Genomic DNA, 15859 nt, shown 5'->3' on the forward strand with positions numbered 1-15859 from the left:
TGCTTCTAGCCAGTCCACCAAACGGACACAGTAGAGTGCGCAATAATTTAGACAGTGGCCAACCAAACTCTAATTTCACGAACAGTGCGCGCTTGTCAGCTGCTGACACCCGGCACGTGACGTCACAAAGTCAATGTTACCTGATAACTACAATATTCCAGAAGCAAACTCGCGATTTTCCGCCACAGGTATGACAACGCCGGATTTAGTGGTGAAAGATCTCTCAACTTGTCGCATAAAAATAAAGCAGACTCAAAAGTGGCGTGTAAATGAAGATGAAAATTATTATCCTCGAAAAAGTGGCCGCACGTACACAGCTGCACACGGGAGCAATCCAGGCTTTCGCATCATATATTTAAAGACTGGGGTCTTCTCGGCGCCATCGGGTAGGCGAGCATGCTGCTTTTCCACCGATTGCCCCGCCGGGGTGGTGCAGTGGTAAGACGCCCGACTACTGTGCCGGAGTTCCCGGGTTCGAACCCGACCGCGGCGGCTGCGTTTCGATGGAGGCGAAACGAAGTGGCGTCCGTGTGCTGTGCGATGTCAGCGCACGTTAAAGATCCCCAGGTGGTCGAAATTACTCCGTAGCCCTCCACTACGGCTCCCCTTTCTCTCTTTCCACTTTCATTCCCACCTTCCCCCCTTCCCTTACGGCGCGGTTCGGGTGTCCACAGAGCAAGTGTGACAGTTACTGCGCCTTTCTCTTCCTGTGAACCAATTTAACTTAACTTAACAGCCATTTTTCTTCCAGCATACTTCTCAGCAGCTCGCTGCTTCTCAACTTGTGGCAGCTGGTATCCACCCAGGTGAGGCCGGGGAGGACGTCATCTCGACGAATATTAAGCAGCACTCGATCCTCGTGGCAACTACAAGCGCCGAAAGGAAGAGACGCTACGCGAGCCTAACCCACCTTGTGTTCGAGGGGGAGAAGGTCGAATCGACTGCCTACGTGGCGACGCCAGAAGATTGCGGCAAAGGCGTAGTACATGATGTGCCACTTACTTATAGCGACGAGGTCATCATGGAGAGGCTGAGAATCCACGGCAACCCGCCAGTTTTGGGTGTGCGGAGACTCGGCAAAAATTCCAGAACTGTACTAATTCTCTTTGAAGAGAGAGATGTACCACGATGGGTTCGCCTGACTCCGATGGCGCAGCGGTGTCAACTTTACCGCAAAAAAATATGAAGTATGCAATGCCTGCGGAAGACTCGGTCACAGGGAGGACGTCTGTCCGGACCCGAGCAAACTCAAGTGCAAAAGCTGCGGAATGGAGAGGCCACCGCAAGGTCACCAGTGGGAGGCAAAGTGCCAGCTATGCGGCAAGGGCCAGCTGCTTGGTGACCGAAAATGTAAGGAAATATACTGGACTCCGTACGAGGTGAAGAAGAAGCAAAGGGAGCGCAAAGTCAAGGATAAGCCAGCGCACGACGACAACAGAGGGCGACCGAAAGTCAAGCAAGAAGGAGGAGGAGAATTCCGCGTTAGAGAAGACTCCTTCCTAAGGTTGGAATCTACCATATTCAGATATGTGGCGCAAAAAACACAAACACAGGAGAAGATACACAACACACGCGCACACTACCAACTGTAATTAGAATTTGAAAATACTTCCAATGGACGGTGGCCATGGAAGTCGGAATCCGCTAAGGAGTGTGTAACAACTCACCTGCCGAAGCAACTAGCCCCGAAAATGGATGGCGCTCTAGCGTCGCGCCTAGCGTCAAGCCGTTATTTTGGAATCTACCGCCAACGAGACGCCACCGCAGCGGCGAGGGCGTTCCAGTTCTCGCTCCATGGGACGCTCCAGGTCTGGGTCCAGGAGACGGTCGAGTTCGAGGGACGCGGCCAACCCATGGACCAAGCGGAACGGCAGCGGAGACTGGAAAAATGTAAGCTTCAACAGCGGGGCCTCCCAAGCTAAACCTGGCAAAGATAAGAAAGACGAGGAAGTCGAAATCCTTAAAACGAAATTGAGGAGCTTAAGGGAGTGATTAAAAAGCTAACGCAAAATCAAAATTCGAAACAGCATACGGAAAAGCAAGGGCCTCCCACTTCCTCGAAGCAGCTGCCACCTGCTCAGCCAGTCGCCCCGCGACAAGCGGCGCCACCGGCGAAAGGGGAGGAGCAAATGGCGACTGAGGCGTCTCGCCCGCCCCCGGTGAAGCGCAAAATTAATGAAACAGACCCGTTCCAAGCACTCGAAAATAGGCTTGACGAAAAATTGAATTCATTAATGAGCCAAAAGACCCAATTCATGAACCAAATTCAGAGCCAGGTACAGTCACTTGCAGGGGAAGTTCAAATAGTCCGAATCGAGCTCATAGCCGTCAACATGTGGCAGCAGAATGTCGAGAAAACCCTTACACAGCTGCGAAATGGCCAGGCGCGTAAATGAAAACCAAATTTGGCAGTGGAACTATCGCGGCTTCCAGCGCAAGAGAGCGCTACTGCAGCAATACCTTCCACTCATAACTGAGACCCCCCTCGCAATCGCCCTTCAGGAAACAGGGAAGGGAGCCAAACTAATGGGATACCAGGTGTTCAACAGGAATAGAGGCGTGAAATCGACGGTGGCGACCCTTGTCAAGCGCAATGTAGCGGTCATAGAACACGATTTGAATTCGAGAGATATCGAGAATGTATTTCTCGAGATATTAACGGGACGAAAGAAGGATCCCAGTCTATTCCTTCTTAACATTTATAGCTCACCCAAGCAAAATAAAATTAGATTTAGGGCCCTTATGCGCAAAGCCACCAATGCGGCTGGGAATAATCCTTTGCTGATTGTTGGTGACTTTAACGCCAGACATCAAGAATGGGGCTATGCTATACAGGACACCAAAGGTAGGCAGCTATGGGAGGACACGCACGAGCTGTGTCTTACCCTCCATACGGATCCCGATCATCCAACGAGGATGGATCCCGATCATCCAACAAGGACGGGTAACAGCATATGCGCGGACACATCCCCAGACCTGACATTTTTAAAAAACTTACAGGGTTTAGACTGGCAAAATTCTGAGCAAAATTTTGGGAGTGACCATTTCATTGTCGTTTCGGTCCTCAAAGAGAGCGTCAAGACGCACAGGGCGTGCCAGCCGGCCGTTACGGAATGGGATAAATTTAGAGAAATGAGAGCAACCGTGCAATTAAAACGGATTGAGAACATTGAGGAATGAACGGAGACACTCAAACGCTACGTTAGTGAGGCGCCAAAGACGCTGGTAGGAGACAACGCTCCTGGTATAGCAGATAGCCGACTGGTCCACATATGGGACGCTAAACAAAGCATGGAACGCAGGTTGAAGAAGCAAAACTGGAACAAGAATCTTAGAAGACGAATCACGAGGCATAACAAGGAAATTGAAAGCTACGCGATCAAATTGTGCGAACAAACCTGGCTCAGCAGATGCGACGAAATGGAGGGAGGCATGAATCTCTCTAAAGCGTGGGGCATGCTCCGGCATCTGCTGGACCCCACAAATTCAAAAACTCAATCGGGAATAAGATTGGCAAAAGTCAGACACGCCTTTGAAGGAGACGATGTGGCGTTTATGAATGTTAGTAAAAACCTATGTTACAGACGACCAGCGTTCCCCACTCCCGAGCTACGGTGGCACGCCCAACAAGGCGCTTGACGCCCCCATCACGGAGGCAGAGGTAAGGGCGGAAATTGTAAGACTAATAACTAATTCAGCCCCGGGCCCCGATGGGATCACCAATAAAATGCTAAGGAATCTGGACGATGACTCTATTAGTCTTCTAACGAAATTCAGTGGAAAAGTTTGGGAAACTAGCCAGTTGCCAGATGAGTGGTAAACGGCAAACGTAATACTAATACCCAAACCGGGAAAACCCCCGCAATTGGAAAATTTGAGACCGATTTCCCTAACCGCATGCGTAGGGAAGTTGCTGGAGCACGTACCACAGACGCGATTAACGTGCTTCATGGAGGAAAATAACCTGTGGCCGCACGAAATGATCGGTTTCCGACCACACTTGTGCACGCAGGACGTAATGCTGCGACTAAAGCATGATATCATAGACTCGCGATCGAGATACGCCAAAGTGATCCTGGGCCTATACCTTACCAAGGCCTTCGACAAAGTCAGGCACGAGGCTATCCTCGAAGGGCTCGAAGTGCTCGGAGTAGGGGAGAGAACGTACAACTACATAAAAGACTTCTTATCGGGCAGAAAAACCTGCATGATATTTCTAAATTTAGAATCTCCTACGATAGAGTTAGGAAGCAAAGGCACACCGCAGGGCTCAGTGCTATCGCCTTTCCTATTCAACGTGGCAATGAGAGGCCTCCCGGGTAAACTTAACCAAATCAAGGGGCTAAATTTTAGCATGTATGCGGAAGATATTAGCCTCTGGATTAACTGTCGCGTTCGTTAAATCAGACAACTTCGTAACAGAGCACAAACGACATCCGTTTATGTTTGGTTACAGAACACGACCTACGCCCCAAGCGTCTCTCCGTGGTTTTGTCTTTGAAGCCTTCTCGTCTTGGCTTGTCTGTCGACTCGGGGCTGTCTTGTTTCGGTTTCGGTTTCGCAACACATTCCCCCCCACCCGAAAATGACTTGTCATTTTTTCTTCGTATACGTGATTCCCAGGGGGTGCAAGAGTTGGATTGTTCGCTTGAGAGATGATCCTCCAGGTAGCTTCAGCGGGCACGATCTCACCTTTCCGTCTCTTCCTAGAAACAGTTTCTCAATTCTTGCAATCTTCCATTGTTGCCGTGGCTGCAGGCCATCACGAAGGAGTATCAAATACCCTTCTTTGAGTGTTTTTTCCTTGGCGTTTATTCTTCTTTTGCACATTTCGCAGTTTTTCGAGGTACTCTCTTGTCAATCTGCGCCAGAAGGCTTCTGTAGTCTGCTGGCGTCGTACCCATAGTCTGTGAACTGATACGTTGACCTCATCTGATTCGATTTTGCCCTCGCTAGGCAGCGATGTGAGGCGTCGTGCCGTCAAGAAGAATGAAGGGTAAAGGGGTTCCGGTTCTCCGGGTTCGTCGTAGACGTGAGTTAAAGGTCGAGAATTTAAGACTGCTTCAATATCTGCCAGTACAGTGGTTAGTTCGTCGAAGGTCAGAAATTTGGATCCGATCATCTTCTTGAGCGCAAGTTTGGCTGATCCGACGAGGCGCTCATAAAAGCCACCCCACCATGGGGCACGCTAGACTAAGAATTTCCATTCGATTCGTGCTTTTGCGACGTAGTCAAGAACTTCTGGTTTTCGGATAGAGCTCCATAGATAAAGGAGATCTCTGTTGGTATTCTTAAAGGAAAGCGCGTTGTCACTGTAAATGACCCGAGGTATACCTCGCCTTGAGATGAAACGTCTGAGGGTCATCAGAAAAGACTGCGGACATGTCTTTTGCGAGCTCTAGGTGCACCGCTGTTGTTACAGCGCAGGTGAACAGTGGGATATAGGACTTGTACAGCGAGTTTTCTCCTTTCACCAGAAGTGGCCCCACGAAGTCAACTCCTATTACCTCAAATGGGTGAGCCTCGTTCACTCGATCAGTTGGAAGCGGTGCTGTCACTTCAGTGGCTGGACAGGCATTGTTGCGCTGACAGGTTATGCACCCTTTGATGATTTTTTTCACTAGCTGACGGGCTCGCACAACCTGATACCTCTCTCTCAACTGCACCAGAGTATATCTTGCTCCAACGTGAAGCGCTTGCTGATGTGCTTGACGCACGAGCAGTTCTGCCAGTCGATGTCGACTTGACAGTACAACTGGATGACGTTCGTTGTACGGCTTGCCGCTTTGTTGAAGTGTGCCACTTATGCGGATGATACCATCGTTGTCAATAAACACTTTAATGTCTCTGAGAGGCGAGTCTGCTGGAAAGCGTTCGCCTTTTTTCACGCGCTCAATTTCTCTTTTCAGGTCATCTCGCTGAGTTTGCCGTATCCAATATTTTTCGGCTTCATTCAGTTCAACCGCCTTCAGTGGACCCTTTTCACTGCTCAGACGTCGCAACTTCTTGATGTATCTAAATGCCCATGTAGTCACACGGAACAGTCGTGTGGCACTGCTGTATCGATCTGTGTCCAACAGCATGGGAACTTCTGTGGTATTCGTCGCTTGAAGGACCCTTACGCTTCGTCTTTCTTCCTCCATTGTCGGAATGTTCCTTGTAAGCGAAGAGATCTGTGGCCAAGCGTTTTCTGTTGCCTTCATCCAGTGCGTTCCTTCCCACCAGGTGGAGATCTCAACAAGCTGATCAGCTGTAGCTCCTCGAGTGATGATATCCGCCGGATTTTCTGACCCTGGGCAATGCCTCCACGCTGAGGTATCGGTAAGACGCTGGATTTCTATTACGCGATTCTTCACAAATTGCTTCCATTGTGACGGCTCTGCTACAATCCAATGCAGTGCCGTCATCGAGTCAGTCCAGAAATACGTCGTTCGCGGTGGCTCTTTCAGGCTCTTCAGAATGTATTGATTTACTTTGGCAGCCAAGAGGCACGCCATCAGTTCCAGTCTTGGAAAAGTCAGTTGTTTGATCGGGGCGACCCTTGACTTGCTGATTAGGATGCTCGAAGTTGTAATCCCATACGCATCTGTTATGCAAATGTAGGCCACTTCTCCGTATGCCACAGGACTGTCGTCAGCAAACACGTGTAGGACTGTTTGCGTGGTAGGCTCGACAGTGTCAGACTTGTAACACCGCTGCACTTGAACTCTTTCCAATTCGTTTAGTTCCTCGCACCATTGCCCCCAATTCGTGTCCAGATCCGTAGGTAGGATATCATCCCATTCCACATTTCTCTGCCACAACTCCTGAAATAAAGCCTTTGCCCTGATGGTGAATGGAGCTAGTCATCCAAGTGGGTCATAGAGTCTCGCCGTAGTCCTGAGCACAGACCTTTTTGTGCTTGCACCTGGCTCGGATTGGCCGCGATGCATATGCGCACTACACTTTGACCACTCAGACGACACCGGTACCCTAGAAGCTCCGGTTACCGCTAGAATGTTGACCGCTAGCTTGTCAGAGATTACTCAGAAAGAAAGCAGAAGGCTAGTATTCCAGTGCTGCCGACGAAAAACGCGGAAGGGCAGGCGCAAAAAAGAATGCTGCCATCGTATGGAGACCAAACGCATACGGTTGCGAAAAGAAAGCAGAAAGCATGTGTTCCAGTGCTGCCGCAGAAAAACGTGGAAAGGCAGGCGCGAGAAAGATTGCTGCCATCTTAAGGAGAGCAAACGCAAACGATTGCAAAAAGAAAGCAGAAAGCCTGTGTTCCAGTGCTGCCGCAGAAAAAAGCGGAAAGGCAGGCGCGAGAAAGAATGGAACAAGTTGAAGTTATCGCGAAAAAGAAAGCGACTATCCCAAAGGCACAAATGCGCCCGTGCCCAGAAAATGCGTGATTGGTGCGCAACCCGTAAGGAGAGGGATAGGTTATTTAGAAAAGTGAGCGACTCAAGCTTATGTGTTTCTTTGCACAGAAATAGGGAGGTACGGTTGTTCCGTAAAACGGACTGCCGAAGCTTTAGTGAAAAGGGTGATCTCAACGGTAACGCCGATGGCTTAAGTCGGAGCCCATGACGTGAGAAGCCTTTATTCACTAGTTGGTATTTTTCTTTCTGGCATAGCGTTTTGAACATTTATATTCATTATCTTTGTTTGAAAGTGGTGTTTTTGAAAGCGCAATTTTCAAATTTGTGGACGCGTTCCAAGTGCTGCTGAGCTGCCCTTTAATAGATGGGGGCATAAGAGGGAAATAGTCCGGCAGAACTTAGTGAAGTTTGTGCCGTGCTTGCTGGCTGAACGGTTGAGTCTTTAGCGTGGTTGTGACGTTGTGGGTTGTCAGCAAACTCTCCTGAAGACAAGTTGCAGAGTGCCTTGGAAACCGGACTTGCCAAGGACTTCTTCAGGCTGTTTGAGCTCAAGAGAAGCTGAGTCGGACGACCCCGACCAGCAGCAATATCCCGATCCCACCGGACAGCGGATGCAGTCCCCTGCCCTTCGGGATCTCCCTTCCCCGGTGGGGCAGTCTGTTACGTTTCTCCACCGACAAGTGGGACAGCTGACGCGGCCACCGCATAGCAACAGGCAGAACCGCGAGCGGATCGGCCATTTCGGCGCCGTTCATCGGCTGCGCAACGTTTCATCCCGCCGACAAGTCTCAACGTGATCCTGCCACGCGCCAAATGTGTGTGCGTGTGTGTGCAAACGCCGGCCAAGCCTGGAGTTCGTGAGAGAGAGCGCCGCCCTCGCCCGTCTGCAGGAGGTGGAGGAAATGAGGTCGGACCGCCTGCGATTGAGTCATTCGTCGTGAACCAGCATGTTTGGCTCTCCCTTTCCTGTGAAGGTTTACCCTTTCCCTGTGAACGGGAAAACCTATAAAAAAGAAGCGGCCAACTCCGCTGAGATAGAGACTACATTGACGCGCCGTTGAGACGACGCTAGACACCAGCTGTGTGAGAGTGTCTGTATTCTCTCCGGGTCAGCTTCTCTGCCCGTATCTTCCCGATGTTGTAGTAAAGGTTGTTTCGTTAGAAGACGCCTCGTCTTTGCTGGTACCGTTAACGCCGTCCGCCGTCCACGGAGCCGCCAGGCCAACGCTACCGAGGGGCCGTGCGCCGCAGCGGTACGCTACCCCGGCGCTCGCGAACAAAACATAACACATGTCAATTCCAGCACTTTGAGAACTCTTGGGAGGTAGCCGAGGTGCCTTGCTTCGCAGTCATCCGCCACAAACCGCTCGTTCAATGCCGGATTGTTGGATGCCCACTTGTGCAGTTTCATAGATGCCGCGCTGAATATTGTATTCGCTTCTTCATAGATCTTCAGCGCTTCGTCTTCGTTTTCTGCTCCGGTTAAAAGGTCATCCACATACAAGCACTGCGCCAGTAGCGAAGCAGTCTCCGGATAGTCTCGTTCTATATTTAAATGATGCTGGAGAGCCGCTGTCAACAAGAAAGGACTTGCGGTGGTTCCGAAGGGAACTCGCTTCATTCGCCAAGTCTGTATCTCACCTGTTGCTTCATTTGCATTCGGTTTTGCATGGTGCCACAGAAAGCGCCATACATCTCTGTCGTTCTCTTTGATCTCGATTTGCAAAAATGCCTTTTCAATATCGGCTACCAAAGCTATTTTGTGGCTTCTGAAATTTAGTAACAGTACTACAAGGTCGGCTGTCAAATTCGGACCAATTTACCACTTTCGAGCTTTTGATTCAGGGATTTTGCCTTCTGTCCATGCGATGAAGTGTCAAAAACTACTCGCAATCTCGTTGTATTACTCGTTTCCCGAAAAACCGGCTGATGGGGCATGTAGTAGATCAGCTTTCCCTCTTCCTCTTTTTCTACTATCGGTTCAGCTATGCCTTCCATGCAATACTGTCTGATGACAGCGTCGTACTCCTCCAAAAGATGACTTTTTCGAAGGCGGTTTGTCAGTTGTGACAAGCGTTTTTTAGCAACTTCCTTGTTATCACTTAAATCAATATTCTCCTTCCATGGAAGGGCTACCTCGTATCTAGAGCCACTGCGCCTGATATTCGCTTCGAAAGAATCAAGCAGCTTGTGCTCTGCACAGCTGTCATCATCCGTTACTCCGATCGACTCGAGAGTCCAGAATCGTTCCAAGCAGTTTGCAGGTTCTCTCTGGGCAAGTGATACGCGAAGAGCAGTGATTTGCATGCATTGCGAGTCACCAGTCTTGTACACTACTGGACCCTGAATACACCACCCAAAGGGTGTCTCCACTGCTCGCCGTTTCCCGTTGAGCTCCTTGTTTCTTCCCAGTAGTGCTCTGAGCCGATAAGCAGGTCTATGTCGCCTCTTTCGTTATGGCAGGTCATCTTGAGGTCAGGGATCGGGATCTTTTGCTCACAGATTATGTTGGTCTCAAGAACTTCGATCTGATATATCTTCTTATTGTGCGCGGTTAGCGACACCAGCACTCTGTTAAAATCTCGTTGTGACTGGTGTCCGCCGAACACACCAACTTTCAGCGTTTCTTTTCCAACAATTTTACAACCGAGTTTTGCAGATGCTTTCTCCGTAATGGATGACCGTTGGCTTCCGCTGTCAAAGAGAGCACGTAAGTAGAGGGCTTTACGTTCGCCGACACACAATATCGTTGCTGTTTGTAGCAGTACTTCTCGCTGTTTAGGTACTTCTGACGTAGACTGCAAGTTCACGGGGACAGTCGTCACATCGTTCACATTAGCCTTGACTTTCGGATGGGTGAATTCCGGATCACACATGGTTGTTGCGTGTTGTCCTGCACAAATTGTGCATCTAATCGTGCTTCTGCACTCGTTAGCACGGTGACTCGGTTTCACGCATCGAAAGCAACGTCTTCCCGATCTTAGCATTTTCTTCTTTTCTTCTAACGGAATGCTAGCACAGCAAGCGGCAGTTTCGTGGTCACTCTCCTTGCAAAAGAAACAACAATTTGGTTTTGAGGTTGGGTGAAGTAGAGCTGCTGACGATTTAAATTTCGTTCCAGCGCTGTTCTTTTTACTCTCTGCTGGGCTGAACATCTTCGGCTTTGACACCTGCTGCTTCTTACTCATACTTTGCTGCGCAACCAGATTTTCGTGGCTTTGCACTTCGGTCCTCAGAAAGTCAACAAGCTTGTTAAGTAAGGACAGCGTATCTTTTGTAGCAGTTTCTCTTTCTGTTGACTCTCCCGGTGCGTCGTCGTCCCGCAGCGGAATTCTTCCTATGGCCGGGCTCCGTGTTATGGCTTCCGACCCCTCCTCCCTCGCCACGGTCCGATGGAAGTCGAGCAATATTTCTTTCGGCAGAGCGCGCTGTACGAGGGGGAAGAGCAGTGTTCTGTACGTTTCCTGCTTCTGGCCAAGCGCCTGCAGGCCGCGGATCCGAGAGACGAGGGTATCGTATAACCTCTGGAGGGAGCGTATGTCCTCGGCGCTCCGCACAGGCTCAAGGTCCAAGAACGCTCGCACGATGGCGTCCGCTTTGCCGAAACGTCTAGTGAGCAGCAATATGGCGTCTTCATAACACTGCGATGTGGGAGGGAGGCCCTGTATCGTTCTCGCTGCTTCGCCTGCCACCACCGATTTAAGGTATCCGAATTTATCCAACGTCGTCAGACGGTCGTTTTTGTGAATCATTTGCTCGAACAGCTCCCAGAATTCTTGCCATGACACTTCTTTGCCGACAAATTTTATGAGCTCTAACCTTGGAAGCTTCACCTGGCAGGCCCCGTTCGTCGTGGCTGCGTTGTTGGGGGATGATGCTTCTTTCTGCTGCCTCTTTCCTTGAATTTCTTTAATTTCCTCTTGGAGCTTCGCTATGTATGTAACGACCCGGTCGTCATACTTGATAGATTCCTCGTAGTCCTGCTCAGCTTTTTCTTTGGCACTAGCGTCTCGACAGAGGCGTTAACTTCGTTAAGCTGGGTCTGCAGAGCGCTGAGTCTCGCCAACAAAAACTGAGTACTTTTACATCGTTCATGCGGCTCTTCATGCAGGAGTCAATATCGGAAAAGAGGCGGGTCACCTGAGACCGAAGAACCGTTCTCTTCGCTTTGTGTCGTTCCATGTCGCTGCACTCTGGTAGCACTGGGCGGCGGCTTCGGGGTAGAAATTGGCTTTTTCTTCGTTATTTGTCGCCTCCAGGACTGGCAGTTGTCTTCGTTAGTTCGCGGCGTACATCCCGGGTTTCGGCACCAACTTTATCTTTATGTCGCGTTCATTAAATCAGACAACTTCTTAACAGAGCACAAACGACATCCGTTTATTTTTGGTTGCAGCAGACGACTGACGCCCCAAGCGTCTCTCCGTGGTTTTGTCTTTGAAGCCTTCTCGTCTTGGCTGGTCTGTCGACTCGGGGCTGTCTTGATTCGGTTTCGGTTTCACAACATTAACCATGGGAGCGATACGAGTACGGAGGAACGCCCGCAGGCAGCGACCGACATCATTGTCGACTACGCGGCTAAAAGGGAACTTTCGTGCTCCCCGCATAAATCTGAGTTGTTCTTTTATAACCCAAAGTACCTCTGCTGCAAGAATAGCGGGGAGTTTCATATTCAGGTGGAGGGCAAACCGGTGCCAAACGTAGATCAGATCAGGATTTTGGGGATGGTCATTCAGTCTCACGGCCATAACGGAGAGGTCCTGCAAAAATTAGAAAGATACGTGATGCAAATCCTCGGGCTCCTGAGGAGGGTCGCCACTAAAGGAAGAGGCCTCGAGGAGAGAAATTTACTAAAACTAATCCAGGCATACATAATAAGCCGAATACGTTACGCCACGCCCTACTTGGGCATCAAAGCCGGCGAAAAAGAGAAGTTAGACTTCCTGATTCGAAGATGCGTTAAGAAGGCGCTAGGACTGCCCATGGGTACCTCCAGCGAACGACTGCTCGAATTCGAGGTGCATAACACGTGGGCAGAATTGGCGGAGGAAGTGCGAGTCTCCCAATTAGAGAGACTAAGCACGACCAAGAGGGGCAGGGTACTCCTTGCAAAAGTAGGCCTCAATCCAGACAGAGGAGTTAAAAAAAAGTCACAATTAATAGTCAAATCAGGAAGGCCTTGGTAGTCCCCCCCTTCCCTAGGAATATGCATCCAGAATTTAATGTTGAAAGAAGGGACAAACGAGCCGAAGCTTTAGAGCGACGGTTCAAGAACATGGGGGCAAAGGAAGTAGTCTATGTTGATGCGGCAAGTGGCAGAACAGGTGCGGCGGTAGCTTCGGTAGTCGATGGCCGAGGGGCGCCGGTATCCGTGGCAGCCATCAGAGGCCGCAACACAGAGACTGCGGAGGAAGTTGCGATAGCACTCGCTTGCGTAGGAACAGAAGCCAAGTTCATAATTAGCAACAGCAAAACTGCCACTCAAAATTTTGGGAAGGGGAGGATATCACCGGAGGCGGCCAGAATCCTCACCCAAAGAACGATAAATAGGAAAATTCAGTTAATTTGGACACCCGCTCACGCTGCCCTCCCTGGTAACGAGGCGGCTCACGAGCTAGCCCGAGCTCTCTACTTCCGGGTAGCCGTCGAGCCCCCCGAACTCTGGGCATACGACGAGCGTCTGCAAAATTGCGGGGAAATCATCGACCATTATAAATTGGACGTAGACTTGTACCCCCGCCAGATGTTAGACTAAATAATAGAGAAGCTGTCGCGTGGAGGCGGCTAGAAACTAATACGTTCATGAGCCCGGTAAGGGCGTTTCACGTGCTACCAGACCCCAGGGACAATGATCTCTGCAAACACTGTGGGGCGAGAGGGACCCTCCACCACATAATTTGGGAGTGCCCACAATCTTCAGGGATAGGTCAAAATATTACAAGTAGAGAAGCCAAGGATACCCTGCTGCGAAGCGCGGACCCTGCGATCCAGCACCGCACCGTCCATCTGGCGGAAGAGGCCGCAAGAAGTCAAGGGCTACCTGCCAGCCTCTAATCCGCGGGCGCACGGCTCCCCGTTTTCTATGAAATTAAAAGTTGTACAACCAACATTAAAAAGACAAAGATCATGGCGTGTTGCTCTATCAGGTGCTGGAGCATCAATGGACAAGAATTGGAAGCTATGACAGATTTTCTCTTCTTGGGCTCCAAGATTACCTCGGAAGGAGACTGCAGCCATGAAATTAAGGAGACGCCTGCTTCTGGGAAACAGAGCAATGGCTAGCCTTGACCGCTTAGTAAAGAGCAGAGACATTAGTCCGCCAACCAAGATCCGTATAACTCGTGCTATGGTCTTTCTTGTTGTGATGGATGGGTGCGAGAGTTGGACTATGAAAAAGGCTGACCGCCGAAGAATTGACGCGTTTAAATTGTGGGGCTGGCGAAGACTCTTGAGAGTTCCTCGGACTGCCAGAAGATCATATCAGTTGATATTGTCGACCATAAACCCTGACTGCTCATTGGAGGGTCAAATTCTAAAGTTAAAGCTCAGCTACTTTGATCACCTGGTGAGAAGAGAGGAGTCGCTGGAGAAAGATTTCATGTTGGGAAAGGTTGAGGGTCGCCGGAGAAGGGGTAGGCAGCGAACGCGATGGTTAGATGGCATCCTCGAGGCACTGCAGATGAAGTTATGTGATGTTAGGAAGATAGTGAGAGACCGGAAAGCGTGGCGTGACATGGTCCATAGGGTAACGAAGGGTCGGACACGACTGAACGACTGAATTGAGCAACTAATGTTCGCCCATCGACATTTTATTTATTAAATCTAAGGCCGCTCTTGCGTGGCTTATGCGCACTGTGTACAGAACGTGTGAGCAGAAAACATCCATCACCCTGCCATTTAAAAAAAAAACACGTCTCTACTGGGAATCTAGCTCTCCCTTACACCCTAGCCAAGCGTTCAAGACAGTGCGCCACACCAGGTTTTGTTTGTATCTTCATTACGCTACACTTCCCCTCTCCCGAGTCGTGAGAGAGAGATCGTAATTCTCCTGGTATTTCCTGCCGTCTCAACGACAACGTAAGTGGCGGCACTGTGCATGCTCACGCCCGCCGCGGAAAGCTCCGGCAGATGTGTGCTCCGCCGCCGTGACGGCATTGCGGAGAGGAGAAAGGAGGGTATCCCAGATGTGCACGTCACCATGGAGAGGTGAGAAAGAATGTAATATCAATCCCGCACATACGCGGGCCACCTCAACGGCTGCGCTTGATCACGGGGCTTCGGGAAATCGGGCGCACGGTATTATATATAAATGTCATTCTACGCACGGTATTCGATCTGTTTATTTTGAGTCGTTTAGCTATAAGGCGGCGCATTCTCTGCATCGTATATATAGTCATGGTTTCTAATTCTGGTACGGGACCGAGTGCATCGACGGTTCTGCGGGAAAGCCGCGCCATTTCTGACGAGCCTATGATCGTTACGTGAACATTGAAATCAATGTTGTGTCTATAGGGACCGTGCGCTCGTTGTATGGCGCCACCATCGCCTCGGCGGAATAGCGCCGCCCGCGGCGGAGTGCCGAGGCAGATGAGCCGCGCAGTCGTTTCCGTTCTGCGAGGTGTTTTTGAGCATGTCCCTACCCGTCGTTTTGCGCTGTGGCTTTGAGAGCTTTGAGCTGCTTTGAGTAATCGCAAGGAGTATTTTTCGACCGGGAAGTCTTGAAAAAGGAAAGGGCCGTCCTCGGCAGGGCGTGCGTGAGTTTTTTCTTTTTTTTTTTTGAAACCACCCGGCTCATGGTATTTCTGTTATATACTCGAAAAAGCCGCTCGTGCGATTTCACCATGCGCTTGGAACACCTTCGTTAGGCGCTTCTAAATACGACTTCGAAGACGGGAATTGCGCCTGCACTGCGCATTCATCTTATATTAGGTCTAGTGGAAACCTGCCTGAAGATCAAATACCGCCGAGCCGTGCGGTAAAATGAAAATGAAGCCGTAATGTAAAATGAAAAAGATGCTGCACCTGTCTTTTTGGAAATCAGTTCAGTCGTTCAGTCGTGTCCGACTCTTTGTGACCCTATGGACCATGTCAAGCCACGCTTTCCGGTCTCTCACTATCTTCCTAACATCACATAACTTCAGCTGCAGTGCCTCGAGGATGCCATCTAACCATCGCGTTCGCTGCCTAACCCTTCTCCGGCGGCCCCCAACCTTTCCCAACATGAAATCTTTCTCCAGCGGCTCCTCTCTTCTCACCAGGTGATCAAAGTAGCTGAGCTTTAATTTTAGAATTTGACCCTCCAATGAGCAGTCAGGGTTTATGGTCGACAATATCGACTGATTTGATCTTCTGACAGTCCAAGGAACTTTCAAGTCTTCACCAGCACCACAATTCAAACGCGTCAATTCTTCGGCGGTCAGCCGTTTTCACAGTCCAACTCTCGCATCCATACATCACAACTGAAAAGACCATATCACGAGTTATACGGATCTTGGTTG

This window comes from Amblyomma maculatum, chromosome 2 (assembly GCF_055883805.1).
Source record: "Amblyomma maculatum isolate TAMU_Amacu chromosome 2, ASM5588380v1, whole genome shotgun sequence".
NCBI lineage: Eukaryota > Metazoa > Arthropoda > Arachnida > Ixodida > Ixodidae > Amblyomma > Amblyomma maculatum.